General features: G+C 42.7%; 1 long non-coding RNA gene across 2 annotated transcripts; it reads left to right on the top strand.

Moving 5' to 3' along the window:
* Positions 1–155: 155 nt before the first annotated feature.
* On the top strand, positions 156–15,996 carry LOC123648949. 2 transcript variants are annotated; one of them, XR_006738845.1, is made up of 3 exons: positions 156–353; positions 1,385–1,540; positions 15,881–15,996. It is a non-coding gene; the product is annotated as an uncharacterized LOC123648949 (long non-coding RNA). The 2 variants fall into 2 exon arrangements; XR_006738844.1 differs by lacking the exon at positions 15,881–15,996 and adding an exon at positions 2,852–2,987.
* The last annotated feature ends 336 nt before the right edge of the window (positions 15,997–16,332 follow it).

Here is a 16,332-nt window from a genome sequence, read left to right as displayed (position 1 = left end):
TCTCGCCGAGGCTGCGCACCGCCCCTGAGCACGATGCATACTGGGATTATAGTCCTGCAGCCCGGCAAGCAAAAGGCTGGGAGAGGTTAAGAGACTACAACTCCCAGCAGGCATGACGAGAAGCGCTTCGCCCGGCCCCGTTCCCCATGGTGGCGCACTGCCTGGTGCGTGCTGAGATTGTCGTCCTGCAGCCTGAGACAGACTAACTGGGAGCGGTCAAGAGGACACACGTTCCCGCACGCCCGGTGAGGCGCGCACCCCCCGACCACTCGCTCTAGACCTGCGCACCGTCCCCGAGCCCAGGGCGTGCTGGGAGTATGTTGTGCAGCCCTGCAACCGAAGGGCGGAGAGCGGTAAGAGACTACGACTCCCAGCACGCCTCGCGCAGGGCCCGCCTTCCGCTTGCCCCAAACTACACGTGCAGAGCGGTTTTAATTTTTCAGGGGGCACTGGCTGTTTCCGGAACCCTCCTGGCCGCCGGGAGCGAGCGTGGTCAGGGTGACTGGTGTCACTCTGTAATTGTGACACCGTATCTCCAGGAGATGCCAACTTGTGACTTGTCTTGCCTGAAGTTTGATTCTTCACAGACCAGCAAGAGGCTAGGGTCCTCTCACAGCCTGCTTGCGGTTGCCGTGTTTAGCCTGCCTTTCCTGCTCTTTGCCATTTATCCTCCATCTCACCTAGTCCCACTCCTCCCTCTCTTCCATGACCTTCCGTTGGTTTGGGTCGAACGGCGGTGGGCAAGTCAGTTCTCAGGCAGGAGGCTCGCTGGTGGGTGTCTCGAACCATCAGTTGACTGCTTAAAATGAAAATACCTGGTCCGTGGTAACGTGGCACTTGCCTATTCAAAGCCACCTTTTTCTGTATCCCTCTGGGCGGCCACAGACCCACCTGTACACACCAGGAACATTCTTTGGACTTCTGGGTTAGCTGCATGGCCCACACCTGGGTCAAGCCTCTCAGCGGGACATCCTGCCGCTGTTACAAAGAGGAGAAAACATCACAAGGGAAAGGCCTGACCCCTGCTTCATACAGTCAGGAAACAGCCCCTTAGGGAAGGCCTCTCACCCCCCTCACCCCCAAGCTGCTTTGGAGGCCCACATCTACCACTTCTGTGACCGCTGGTTCTCAGGACTTAGCTGTCCTACTCTGGACCTCTCCGTCATAATTAACACAGGCGAACAGGACCCAAACTGCCCCTTTGTCCTTCCTAAAACATAAGGAAAGTTTGTGTACTGAGGTAATATACAATGTATGGATTTCTGCCCTGAATAAGGGTCCCTTGGAAACTTTTTATATCCCTTTTTAAATATGCCTTTAGAACCACTTTTACTAATTTGCTGTTGGAACTTAACAGTGATAATTCTGTTATTTTTCCACTTAGTTTTTCAGCATTACACTACTCCACATTTCCAAAACTGAAGAAGCTACAGCCTCAGTTCTGTGCAGGGAGGATGCACAAGAGCAGAATATCCATGGCACATCTTTCTGGAGCATCAGTTTTACTGCAAGGTTTGGGAGAAACAAAGTGATTTCCAAGGTAAGAAATTAAAATTTGGAAAGAAGGATGGAAAGGCATCTGCCTTAAATAACAGTCAGTATTCTGTGCCTGACTTGTCAGACTTTGTCCAAGAAAAACACTCTAAGGATTTTCCACCTATTTTCCATTATTATAAATAGTAAAAATTAGAAATTGTAGCAGGTCAGTAGAAAACCGTGCCTTGACGGTTTCCTAAATCACAATATGGCCTTGATATGGGTTTTGTTTTTTTTTTTTTTTTTTTGAGAGGTTGTTGATCTTTGGATATAAAAATTTAGGTTTTTAACCAATTTTTGGAAATTTTCAGCAAGTAATTGGTTTACTTTTGAACTCCATTTAATTTTTCTGTCATTACCCTCTCTTTTTTGAACTAAATCATTCCACAGGTCTCTAAGGCTCTTTTAATTTTTTCAAACTTTTTTCACTCTTTTCTTCAGATTAGATAATTTAGATTGTATTGTTTTCTGTTTCTGATCTGTGGATAAGCTCAAAAGTTTTTTTTTATTTGTTTATCATTCTATTCGATTCTTTTTTATAATCTCATTTCTCTACTGAGGTTCCACATCCGTTCACTCATGATGAAAATATTTTCTTTTACTTTCATGAACATATTTATAATAGCTACTTTCAAATCCTTGTCTGCTGATTACAACATGTTGGGCATCTACTTCCTGCCTTTTATCTTTTGTGTGGATTACATTTTCATGTTTCTTCACATGTCTCATAAATTTTTAAATGGTGTACTAGAAACTATATATGATAGTTATAGAGACTCTGTTCTGTTGTATTCCTGTGAAGAGTATTGTTATTTTTTGAAGAGATAGTTAATTTGGCTAGATTCAAATTCTAATACCTGTTTCCCCTCCAGTAATCACAGCTGAAATCCTCATTAAGCTCTTTCACATACATACGCACGTATTATAGATAGAAGTGTGTTTCTACATAATGATGTCTAATATCAATGTTTTATCATTCTTATCTGTGAGAGTGGTAGTTTAACAAGCCACCCCACCATTACTGAAAGCCAGAACCTCAGTTTTACTTTTTGTATTTTATCTAAATGAAATTATATAGTATGTATACTTTTACATTTACTTTCTTTTATACATTATATTTGTGATATTCATCCATGTAGTTGAAGATAGCTATAGGGTAGATATCATTTTTAAAAACCATTTTTTACATTGTGGTAAAATATACATAAAATTAACCATTTTAACCCTTTTAAGTTGCAGTTCAGAGGAATTAAGTACATTCACATTGTTTTGCAACCAACATCCCCATACATAGGGAACTGTTTTAATCTTGCAGAGCTGAAACTCTGGTACCCAGTAAACAACAGCTCCTTGTTTTCACCCCTCCAACTTCTGGAAACCCTGCTTCTACTTTGTGTTTCTGTGAATTTACTTTAAGTAACTCACCTAAGTGGAATCATACAATGTAGCAAAGAAATCATGAAGAAGAATGATACATAATGTATGACATATGTTCATTAAATTGAATAAAAATACTAACAGAGACTAGTAGTGCATAGTGATTATAGATAAATATAGATAGAAAAAGAGATTGGAAGAGCACATTCAATTTCTGACAATGGTGCCACAAACACCAGAGCAGTGAGGCCCTTCAACCCAGTCACAGGGCTGGTGAGTGGTGCAACCGGAGCCAACAGACCCATCTGACTCCCAGAGCCCACACTTGACCCAAACTTCACTGAGCCCTGATGCACTCTGCCTCTGCCACCAAGGCACTGAGTCACCCCTGAGGTTTCTCATGGCCTGTTCTTATGGGCCTTGAGGCTATTCCTGACCTACTGAAATAGGGGCTTCAGCTTTCAGGGCAGGTAGTAGCTGTAGGACAGAGAGGAAGCTGTGAGGCTACCAGGAGCCACACCTCAGGTGCTCCTCCCAGTGCCTGCCCGGCAGCTGGAGTCCTGGTGCCACAGCAGCCACCATGCAAAAGGGCCTGATGCTGATCAGGGAGCCATGGCCACAGGCTCTCTACAGCTGGCCACGAAAGAGGATCTCCTCCTCCCCTCTGCCAATGTGATAGGTCCTCACCTTTCACTGTGAGCTGCTCCGTGGAGTAGAAACAGACCCCAAATTCCTCCTCAGGCTGAAGGTAGGAACTGTCTGCAGCTGGAGACTCCTGGAGGACTTTGATCTCCTGGAGCCAGAGGGAAGGACAGGATGCTGACAGGGCCTTGGTGAAAGATGATGAAGGGGGAGGAGGAGAGGGAGCAGGGGCTGAGTTCTGGGGCTTTTCTCTTAAGGGGCCCTCTCCTCCCCTCCAATCCTATGCAGGCCAAATTTGTGTTCAGAGTGGATATAAACACACCTTTCCCCAGGAATTGGTCTTTGATTCCAGTCTCTACCTGCACCCTCCATTGAGATGTGTCTCCTCTTCCTCTGTGTGTGAAACCCAAGAAATCTAAGATGCCAAGGATGGACTAGGGCATGTCCTGCCCAGGGCGTCTCTGACTTCCACATCCTTACACCCCCCCCAAAGTGAGGGCTCCTATTGTGCACCATTTTTTCTTGCTGTGGAGGCCTCTGGCTTGGAGGGAGGACCCTGTCCTCTGACTCCGTGGATCCCCTCCCTGCCATAGGCACACTCACCTGCTTCTGCCTCATCTGGGCTCTCTGGGGGTTCCTCCCCAGGGTGGCTAACTTGGAGGTCCTCAGCTGCCAGGGTCAGGGACAAGGTCAGTGAAACTATTCTCCCCTCCCCTAGTTACATCCCAGTTCCCCCAACATTGGACCCAGATAATTGGCCTGAGACAGATGATATGATGCTAAAACCACCTCCAGAGAGCTCTGATTCTAGATCCACTCTCAGTTCCAACAGTCACTCACTGTGTCATCTTGGGCATGCAGCCCGGCCTCCCTGAGACTGTTCCTCATCTGGAAGGTGCCACGGGAACCATGCCTACCTCACAGGGTCTCCTAAGGACTTAGTGCCATACAGCTGTCATCATTGTTCTTGCCATCATCCCTCTGAGGAAGGGCCAGGCACAAGCACCTTCAGATTCCTTTTCTCCCTTGAACCTCATCATGACCCTGTAAGGTCTGCACAACAGGCTCACCACCCCTATATTTTTCCAGATGAGGAAACAGAGGCCCAAAAAGGGCAGTAACTTGCCCAGGTCCCCCCAGGAGAGGCCAGCTCCTCCCGCTACTTGGAGGTCCTGTCCCAGATACCTGCACCCCACACCCAGCACCACCACTGACCAGGGTCCACACCCAGTTCCAGCCATGGTGGGAGAGGGACAGAGTGTCTCAGGAGGCCTGATTGAGCAGCTGTTGCCTGCCCCAGCCCCAGTGGAACCTCTGCCCCACAGGCTACGTTTGAGGCCATGCCAAAGGCTTCAGGATCTTAAGGAAGGGAGTTCACACAGAACTGCCTCTTCTATTCAGGAAATGGTCTCCTAAGGTGCCATCTCTGACTGATAAAGCAGAGTCTTCCCAGGGTCATGACAGTTTACATTCTCATTTACATGGAATATTCTAAGATCTGGTCAGGAAGGATCCATTAGGAATGCATCAGTCCTCCAGATCCTTCTCATAAGCCATCTGCAGCACATGTCATTGCTAACTGGGTACCAGGCTGAGATTAACAAGCAGTGTCTGCAAAGGGCAGAGTAGGGAGTCACAGCAAACAAATGCCTGTTTTAAGTATGCCCATTGGGATTCAAAACTGGGCAGCCCGTCTGCCCTCCTGGCCCATGGAATTCCTCTATCATACCCATCCCTGGTATGGACAGGGAGCCCTTCCCCATGGAGGCGCGGTGCAGACAGCAGCAGCAGGGGCCTGGTTCCTGAGGAATGGCTGGGCTAGTTTGGGAAAGGAAGGAAGCCCCACCTGCCACATCCACCCAATGGCCTGGAGGAAGCTCCATCAGCAGGATGGACCAGTGTGGGAGCCAGAGTCCTGCGAATTCTGCAGCTCATCTTCCTGCTGAACAGCCAGCTGCCACCACCACACCACCTGACCAGGGCCTCGTGCTCCCACTGTCACCTGCTCATGCACAGACACATCGCTCTTTTGTTAATCCAGACTAGACATGACTGGTGACTGCTATTTTTCAAGTAAACTTTCAATGAGTAAATTAACACACACACACACACACACACACACACACACACACACACCCCTGGCCCAGTACCCCTTCCAACCTCACCTCTTTCTCTAACCCCCCAAACAATTACCCCCATTTTACCTTGATGACCAGATCCCTGCTCAGTGCATTATCCTTTTTAAAAAGTCAATTAAATTTTTTTGGAACTTTTTCTGGGGAGAGGAAAAAGAAGGAAGGATAAATTTGGGAATAATGAGGAGGTGTATATATTCAAATTCCTCGTATTTGAGAACTTAAAAAAATACTAAACTGCCAGGATTTGAGTTTCCATCGCATTCCTTTGAGCTGTAAGGCTTATGGAACTGGGGAAGGAGCTCCGTGAAGGATAAAATAACTCCATCTTGGATGCTAATCCACCATGTTAACTTCTAATTACTCCCTGTTCTGGAAAGGCCTCTCAGATTTTCACTTTATCAACTGTTCCCTGTGTAAGAGCACATACTTAGTGTAAATCCTTTCCTTAGGTCAAAATAACCTTGATGTTATCAGACAAATTATAGGCTGTGATCTACATAGTATTAGCATTTTCATCTTTCCCTAGAAGATCAACTTTAATTGTCCTACGCATTAGTATGTATACCCTTTTTCTATAGTATATAAGCCATAGGCGTGAAGGGTAACAGCATGGAGACCTTCCTGTGTTACAGCCACCTACACCATGCTTCTGTTTGTAAGTTCCCTAATAAATCGCCCTTTACTGACGGACTGAATTTGTCTGCCTCATTCATTGTTTTCCTGGCTTATTTTGTATTTGAGTATCACTTTGTGTATACAGCCCTTTATGAAACCATTGGCAAGCTAGTCAGGATGAGTCCAGGAACCAGGATGAGTCCAGGGCCAGGGGAAGGAAGTATCGGTGGGGGAAATCCCAGGGTGTTCCCCTCATTTAGGTGGAGTGGTGGTGTCCATTTCCTAGATGCCTGTGGACTGCCATGTGAGTATGGGGATGCCCCCAAAATGCTAGAAGGCCTAGAGCACTGGTGATTAGAAAAAAATGCATTACACATTGGGGTAAGGAAGGTTGTTGTGTGGTGACAACAGTGGATTGGCCACTATTGTGGGCTTTGCAAGTGGCCATGGAAGCACAGTTAGAAGTGGAGGTGAGGATATGAAAGCTAGAAGAATTACAGTTTAGAAAATTATATGAGAACCATCACATCTGTGTTAGCAGCCAGCATGGTGGGTAAGGTCAAAACTCAGGAGGCACAGTTGGAAACTCTAGCCTTCTGTTTTGTGCAGCTTGGAGGGCAGAAACTGCATCAGCCAAAAGTGTGAGCTTTTTAAACCAGGCTGGGACTGCTAAGACCTGGAACCCTTAGGAACCAATGAGTGAGTCCGATGAAGACATAGTAGTTATCTAAGAGGAGAAGGATGAATATCCTCCCTGTTTTAGAGCAAGACCACTCATGTAGTGGAAAGCAAAAGGCCAGTAGATGCAGCCAGGCAATAATGGACAGCCTTCTCAGGACACTCTAACTATCTGAGAGTACAGCTTGGCAGAATTATTGGACATAGCAAAAAAAACTTTTTAAAAGCTGCTTACAGAAATCTTAGCCACATGGATGGTGTGACTATGGGACAGTGGTGGAGATGCTGAGAGTGAGGTTGAAAAAGTGAACAATATAACCACTCATCCTGCTTCGAGACAGTGTTTTCACAATGCTAGAACTGACCAGGGCAATCATAGTCTTAGGGACTGGATTATCCTGGCCCTGAGAGAGACCTGCGCAAATGGAGGGGACTTCCCAGGTCAGACCCCAGTGTGGCGATCTCTGGAGGAAGCAGAGCAATTTAAAGGAGTTGGGCATGTGACAGGCCATCTGTGTCCAGCAATTCAAAAGATGAGCTAAGGCTGTGTTTACTGCGGCATGAAAATGAGTTGTTACAATGTGTCCCCTGGGAATGGCGTGGTCCTCTTATGTCCCTGAGCCCCCTTGTGGGATAAAATGTGTATGAAGTAGGGAAAGCTATGGCTGATCTTAGAAAAACTGAAAAGGGAAGAGATAAGATCCAATTTGTTACCAAGAAAAAAAGGAGATGCCAGTCTGTTAGACTGAAAAATGGAGGTCTAAAAGGCCCAGTTAGGGTTACCAGAAAACAAATGTACTATGAGCTGACTTCAGCTGGGGTAGACAAAGAAAAGAAAAATCAATCTAATGCTGTATTGGTGGGCCTTTGGAAGGTCTTAACTCCAGCTCAGCAGTTTAGGCCCCTTCCCAGCACTCTGCCAGAAGAAGAGGAAGGAGGAGAGGAAACTCTGCATCAAAGAACTACAGTCTCTGTGTTCCAGGGGTGGCTCCTCCCCAGCCTACAGACCAGGCGGGGAGCCAGGGTTGCCTCCATGGATGAACAATAGGGAGTGACCTGATGCCTCATAATTTACTGGAGTCCAAAAAATCAAGCAGAGGACCTTAGCTTTAGTGAACACAGGTGCCAAATGCACCTTAACTCATGGAAATCCAGAAAGGCACCCTGGTAAGTGGGTGGCTATAGATGGTTACAGAGGACAAACAATCAAGAGAAACAAACTCTTCTCCTAGGTATAGAATGAAGTTCCCCCACTGGCCATACTGTCTTTATCTCACTCCAGGAAACATCTTGGGTATGAACATCCTCTTAGGATGCACTTTACAAATATCTATGAGAGATTTTCAGCTACGGATTCAGGTGGTAACAGCTATGTTAAGAGGGGAAGCAAAATGGAAACCTGTATACCTCCCTGCCCCTCAGTATGTTATTAATGTGAAACAGTCTTCCTGGTAGAATAGAAGAAATTACCATATAGGAGCTGGCCAAAGTTAATATTGTTCAGCCAGTATAGAGTCCCTTCAACGGTGCTGTATGGCCAGAAAGAAAGCCTGATGGCACGTGACAGTAGAATAACAGGACTTGAATAAGGTAGTTCCTGAGGTACACACTGCTGTGTCCAATATAGCTCAAGTGATAGAACAACTAATGTAAAGTACAGGCACTTACCCTGCTGTGTTAGATTTAGCCAATTCCTTCTTCAGTATCCTTTTAACCCTAACTGACAGGATCAATTTACTTTTACTTGGAATAGCCAACAATGTTAACATTACAACTGTTGCCCCGGGGTTAGCTACATAGTCACACTATTTGTCATGGAGTGATTACTAGAGATTTAACTTATGTCTACCACCACTCACTGTTAAACAGGTTCATTATTCTGATGGTATCATGCTAGCCTCTGAGGACTTGTCATTGCTACAGCAACACCTTGACACATGATGGACCATTCTCCAATCCAGTGGATGGGCCATCAACCTGCAAAAGATACAAGGCCCATGACTGGGTATAAGGTTCCAGGGGGTACTTGGTTAAGTAAGACACCCTTATCCCAGGCACAGTCATTGACAAAATTTATCAACTTTCCACACCTAAGACTAAACAGTTACAAAGTTCTCTGGGCCTTTTGGAATATTGATGGGCTTTTATCTCACATTTAATTCAATGTTTGCATCCTATACCAACTAGTAAAAAAAGGATCTAATTGGTGCTTGGATAAAGAACAAAAGGACACATCTCCAAAGCCTAGAATCCTAGTGGGTCAAGCACAAGCCTTAGGTTCCCCCTTTCCAAGGATACCAAAGTCTTTGGATGTGGCCATAAGCCCAGAGGTGACCACTGGGGCCTCTGGCAAGTCCAGCATGGAAAAGCAGTTCCCCTAGGATTTTGGTCACAACTATGGAAGGGTGTTGAAGTCCACTATTCCTCAATTGAACAACAGGCCCTGCGGGTATACAAGGACTTTCTTTCAAAGAGTTGAACCCGTAACTGCCGCTTTGCTGGTAACAGTGAGCACAGTTCTCACTATTAAAGGCTGGATAGAATGGTTGTTGCCAGGCTTGCATCAGCTGTTGTTCAAGCTTTCACTTTACCAAAGTGGCATCCATACCTGCAACAACATGGTGCCCTCTCCATGAGTCCTTTAAGGAATGAACTGTGTGCTGTGTTAGAGGCAGTGTTAGATCAGTGCTACCCTATTGCGGAGTCTCCAATGGCACACAAAAGACACAGCCCCCATTCCTGAAAACATTTTTCACTCATGGGTTGAGCCACCATTGTGTATGGATGGCAGTAGCTGTACAACCACACACAGACACTGTGGTTTGAGATGGAAATGCAACAAAGCAGTGAGTGGGTAGAACTCCAGGCTGCATGGTTGGTTTGTACCCATGAGCTGTGGCCTGTAGTTCTCTATACAGACAATTGGGCAATATATAAGGGTCTTTCAACTTGGCTTGCCTGATGGGTCCCAGAGGATTAGTATGTGCTTTAAGACCCCTTATGAGGAGCTGCCATGTAGAAAAACTCTTGGGAGAGGCTACAAGATCCCACTGTGACACTGACTGTGTAGTTTCAGCACACTGGTCAGATTCACTTGTCAGTAACATGGAAGTGGATACCCTAGCAAAAATTAGAACTCTTACTCCCTGCAGTCATCAGAGCTAGCTGATTTGCTATGTAAACACAGTGGGATCACAGTGCATGGGTGGGCTGGAATATAGCAAAGACTGTATGATTGCCCCTCCACTATGCAGATTTAGTGGCAGCAGTAACAAACTACTCAGCATGCTTCTGGCTGTGCCCCTGCTGTATCCCACATACCCTGGAACACTTGCATAAGACAGCTGCCCCTGTGAGAGACTGGCACATAGACTACATCAGACCCCTGCCAGTAATCTTGGTACAAAAATATGTACCAATATGTGTAAATACTGCCTCAGGATTGTTGCAGACCTTCCCTTGCAAAAGGGCAAACTAATCAGCCACCATTAAGGAGTTGAACAACTCAGTGTCATGTGTGGATTCCCTCAATGCATTGGCAGTGACCAAGGCACGCATTTCACTGGAAATGATGTCCAAGACTGGAGACATGAAAAAGAAATAGACTGGAGATTTCATTTACTATATAATCCTCAAGCAGCAGGGTTTATAGAAATAAAAATGGCATTTTAAAGGCACGACAGCAGGCACTCTTACAACCCAATACCTTGCATGGGTGGGTGAAGATCCTGCCTCAGGCCATTAGAAACCTTATTTTGGTTGTAACACATACAGGGATGGCACCATACCAACAACTTGGGACCACCAAGAAAAGGGTTCCTTGACCATAGTTGTAAAGAAAGTCTGACCAGACACATTTATACTGGAGCTGATAAAGGTCAAATGACAAATGTTATTTAGGGTGTCCCAAGACCTCAAGCCAGGGAGAGGACACTTGAATGTGGGTTGAATTGGCAAATTACCCCAGGTTGGATAGGGTATTTCTTGACAGAGAGGGAGGAATTCCCCAGACAACTAAAGTGGTCTCCATTGATTCTGTTAGAGTCTGGGCCAAAACAGTCTGCATACCTCTTTAAAGGGCATTCTGGTGGGCCATTTGATGTGGTCTTTGTTGTCCCTGTAACCTTACAAATAACACCAGCACCTTTGCCTCTTGAGCAAAACGTTTGGTGTGTACCCCCAGCCCATGTTCCTTGGACTGCCTATATTCTAACTGAGATGAGGCCACCACAGTCATGCTGCTTAATGGGGAAGAACTGCCCCACCAAGTACCTACTACACACTTGTATTTCCACTAATAGTCTTCTGTTCCTATTGCTGCTCTCCCTTATGGAGGAGAAATGAACCTCTTCCTACAGTGATTGCAGCATTATGCTGAAGCTTACAAAAAGATGCCTGCTGGGATTTCAGCTTGTTACCCTTTCCCAGCACCTCTGCTCTGCCTTGGTGGGTATGACCTATGCAGGAAAATGACTGGCAGAACTTACCAACATTCATCAAGGCTCTTCAACAGTGGAGTGTAGCTTTCGAAGATGTGACAAGTGACAATGTAATTAGATGGCCTATTAACAAGGCACAACACTTCTGAACATGGAAAGCCCTTTTCAATAAATGCTACAAAAGAACATGTAATAACCATAGCTATCCCACAACTAAAAGACTCTAAGGCAATGGTAATGGGCCCTATTTTCAGACCTCAAAAGTGATGCTACATGAAGGTTTCCTTCAACTGTGGGAAACTTTCATTTGGCTGACACTAACTGCAGGGTATTTAAGCCAATTAGCACCTCTATGCTGGAAGCAGCAGAACCACACCATGACTCATGGCCCAACCATACTCAGAGGATGGGCTATATTCCTCAGGAACAATGCTAATATAACATGGTAAACCACAGGCTTTTTTAACTACACACTGGTCTCAACAACCTGGCATAAATCAGCTACTTCTAAATGGTACTGAATGTTTAGGTGGATTTAACCTCTGGCCTTGGTTACCACCAAGATGGCTAGGATGCTGCACTTAAAGTTTTCCATTGGCTCCACGGTTGATGGGTAAAGTCAATTGATCAACCTGCTAATTTACCACATACAGTTACTGGGTGGACAATGGATGTATGTTACTGGTATGACCATTTAGCTGCAATATTTGTGCCATCTCTAGGCATTGAGGGTGTGATCTGGCATATAGAGGCCCTTGCTAATGGGCTCTCAATGAAAGCCTCCAAGGTTTTGTTGTTGTTGTTGTTTTTTAATGAACTCTGAAATGACTCTTATGTGGAGGGCTGTTCTACAGAATTCTATGGCATTAGACTTGTGCCATTGTTAAGACTTAATGTTGTGTATATATTCCTGATAATTCTGGCAATATAAACTCTAGGGCCACGAAACATGCATCAACAAATAACTACAATATCTGACTCTGTCCTTTCTTTCTCCCAGTGACTCTCCTCTTGGTTTGGATCCTGGGGAACATGGTGGCAAAAAGTATTATTAATTCTGTGTTTTATACTTGGCATAAGTATCATCACCTGCTATTGTCAGTATTGTTGTGGCAATCTCTGCTTACAGAGGCTCAGGGACCATTGTGGTAAAGGTGGGTGTGGTGAAATTATAGGAGCCAGATTAGAGGGGTAAAGTATGGAGGCTAATGTAATGCCATCTTGGATGCTAATCTACTGTGTTGACTTCTGATTAACCCCATTTACAGAAACCCAAGAGCTATTTTTCATAGAATGAATGCATTCCTTTAAAGAACAACTAGGTCAGTAAAATCTATTTCCTCATCTTTATCACAATATTTAGCCTTTTGAGTAACATTATTTTGTGAATGATGTCATTTAATAGTGATATTTGTACTCTTGTATAAATTTAAGAATATAATCTATGTGATAAAATTATGTATTTTGCTTCGTTATTATATTAATTAAAAATGTTCTTTTCCTCATAAATTTTCCCATATTCATTGATTAGCCTTGTAAAACCTATAACTGGGCTTTGACAGCATAATGTGATTATGAGAATTTCAGCTGCCAAGTTGAGGGACTTGGTTGATAACTGGCAATATATGACAACCTCAGAAAATCAGCTGGCATCCTGCTGCTGAGGACAAACAAACAAACAAAAAAGAAAATCAGCTGGCAAATTCATGAAAGGAAAATTTGTTTCCCACCAAAATAGTTTTATAAAACTATCTTTATGAAACATACACATACCAGAAAAATAAATATGATAAGCATCAGATGTCACTGAATGACTGCAATACATCAAAAATTCCTTAGACATTGAACTTAGTGTAGGGTACAAGTAGAAGCACAATTCTTCTGACAAGCATATTGATAATTTCAAGATATTTAATTCTCAGCTGCCTTGGGGGAAAGCATAGGCACAGAAAGTATCACTGAAAAAGTAGGAGACTAAAAAACACTAGAGGGACTTGGTCACAAATACTGTGTTGCTAATTTTGGAAAATCCCAAAACTGCTGTTGAAAGTGTTTTGGTTTCCATTTTGTTTGTTTTCTAATCATCCCAACCAAGAAGATACTAGTGAGTGTAACATTTTTTTTCTAAAGACTTACAAGGTCTTATACCATCATGTCCCTGTGCATCTCAGTAAAGAGACAATAAGAGTCATTCTGCCTGTGTCAAATATTAAATTTGGAGGGAGAATTCCAAGTTAGAAATTAAATTTGAAGGGATGCATATTTTTCTCTCCATGTACACTGAGTAAAAGCAGATGAGATACTTTCTGACATTATCATCTCTAAATGCATTAAATGTAGACATTTAAAGCATATAGAATTGCTTTTCATTTCTTTAGCTAATGTTCAGAGACATAATGATTCTGTGTGACTAAATTTTCTTGAGAATTTATTGTCCTCATTATTTACAAATGGACAATCATCACTATTTTTTTTCCTTCTGTTTTGTGTTACCCCTACTTCATTATCTCTGGTTTCCATTTTAAGAAAAATAGACAATAGGAGGACACTACCCCTACTGAAATCAGATGTTAACTTGTAAATTTTACTAATAGAATTTAAATAATCCTGTCACATTCATAAATAGATGTTTTAATAAGCAAATATTAAAATAAGACTAAATACAAAATTTAGAGTTTTTAATATAACAGGAAAATGCTATGTCCTTCAAATTTGCAAATAATTATTCTTACTACTAAAAAATATTAACTATACTAATACACAGAAGCTTTTATGTTTTAGTTTATTAATAAAACATAAACTACTAAACTGAATTTATGTTGAGTATCATTATGCTTAGTATTAACAAGCTTGCATATCCCTCATGTAGTAACTAACTCTACAAAACTTTGATAAATGACAAAAGGAGATATTTCCAGACAGTTTTATTATAATTAGAAAAATGTCCTGTATTAGCAATTACTGTAACAGAATGAAACAAATGATTTTTATGGTCATTTAACAAAACCTAATTAATGTCAAATGTTGAAAAATAATCTCATGTTTTATGACATCTTAATTTTAAATGGTTAACATTGTAAATATACTAAAGTGTTCCAAACTTGAAGAAAGAAAAATGATTAAATCCTTCTGAATTAGTTTAGGTTTCTTGTACTATAAAATAAAAAATTTTACTTAAGTATATACAGTAAATTAAACTGAGAAAGGTAAGAAAAAGTAAAGTGCAATTTATATTCAAATAGATTATTATACCATTACAAAATTTTTTTAGAATTTATAAATTTATAGCCTTATAAGATTTATGAAATTGATCTTTTCACTTGGAAACATATACTGAATTTAGTTATTATTCACTAATATACAATACTGAAATTATAAAAAAAATTATTTTAGCACTTTATTGTGAAAATCCTCCCTCATCCCACCACTTCCCTGAGTCTCAAGCTCTTATTGTTAATAACACTAACAAATATACACTCACCCAGATGAGTCTTAGAGTAAGTCCATGTATGAGAGATCAGGACCCAAAATTGGCTTACAAGAAGGCAATACCAAGAGCTCTGCTCACTCTAGGGTCGTAATTTTCATGTCAACTGTAGAAGTAGGACAAGGCTTGGCTTTGTGATTTTGGGAAAGGGAACCAACAAAGGAAAAACTGAACTCACCTAATTCCTGGAAAACACAGTAGAAACAGCTTGGTTCCAAACTTTTCCATGGGTTAGTTCATTTTTCTAGGTAACTTTGTCCTCATAGATTGTATTGTCTCAGTCTTTGCCAACAAAACAGTTATCTCTCAATAACCCAAACTTCAACATGAGGAGAACACAATGTCAGAATTCCCAATGTATTTTTGCTGGTTCAAGTGAATCATAATGTCTTTCATGTATATTTCCCAGTGGTTTCTTGTTTCCAGGGTCAGAACTAGACCAAAATCACCTTTGTGGAAATTTTAAGAGTACCATATCTATCAGACTTACATAGGCAAAATTCTCTGTCTTCCAGAGGACATATCTATAAACCAAGGAACCAAATATGGAGAAATGCAGACTGCTTTACACCTTCCCCCTTCCTCCAGTTTGTCCAGGTGCATTTGTCAAGGACAAAAGGACATCTCCATTTCAAGCAGAAGAGTGTTTGGATATGACTTGTTCTCTCCAAAAGATCTTACTTTGATGTGAAGTATGAGCTATTCTGCTGACGTGTTCTACCACCCCATCCCTTACTCTCCTCTGCTGCTTCTACTCACCGGAGTCTTTGATTTCTCACTCTCAGCAGTAGAGTACCCATTCCTTAGCAGTGGTCATTTGTTTTCTCTTGTGATACCCCTTAAACACACCTCTAACTAAACCTATCATTAACTTAGTCATAATGGTCACTGCACATTTGTGATTCTCTTAATCATATACTCTCTCATGTTAAAATCATGACTTTTCTTTTTTGTTTCGTAATTTCCAGGTGGAAAAATGAGACAGATGAAGTGACATCTAAAGACACTGGGGACTATATTTTTAAAAATAAGACAATAATTCAGATTTTTTTTTCTCCTGGAGCCTTACTAACTTCAATAAATATTTGAGTATCTAGTACTTTACAATTATTGTGTTGGGAGAGAGTTACAAAAATGGCTAAGCGGATGTATAAACAAACCCCATGAGAACAGAGAGGAAGGAGTAATTACTCATAATGAGAAAGGTAGAGGAACAGGGCTCCTGATGGATGAGTAGGTCCTTGGTGTGCACGTTGCGGGAGGGGAAGATGGGAGCAAGAATTTTGTTGGTGGAGGAAAGGGAGTCAGAGGAAATCCAGTAGAGACCACAGAGCAGAGCAGGGGCTTCAGAGCCCATGTTGAAGACTCCCACAGTACCTTGTGTTTCTCACATTGAGGCACGTTCCACAGTCTTATAACT

This window comes from Lemur catta, chromosome 13 (genome assembly GCF_020740605.2).
Source record: "Lemur catta isolate mLemCat1 chromosome 13, mLemCat1.pri, whole genome shotgun sequence".
NCBI classification, from domain to species: Eukaryota; Metazoa; Chordata; class Mammalia; order Primates; family Lemuridae; genus Lemur; species Lemur catta.
The sequence above is the reverse complement of the archived record's forward strand: the minus strand, read 5'-3'. Positions and strand labels throughout refer to the sequence as shown.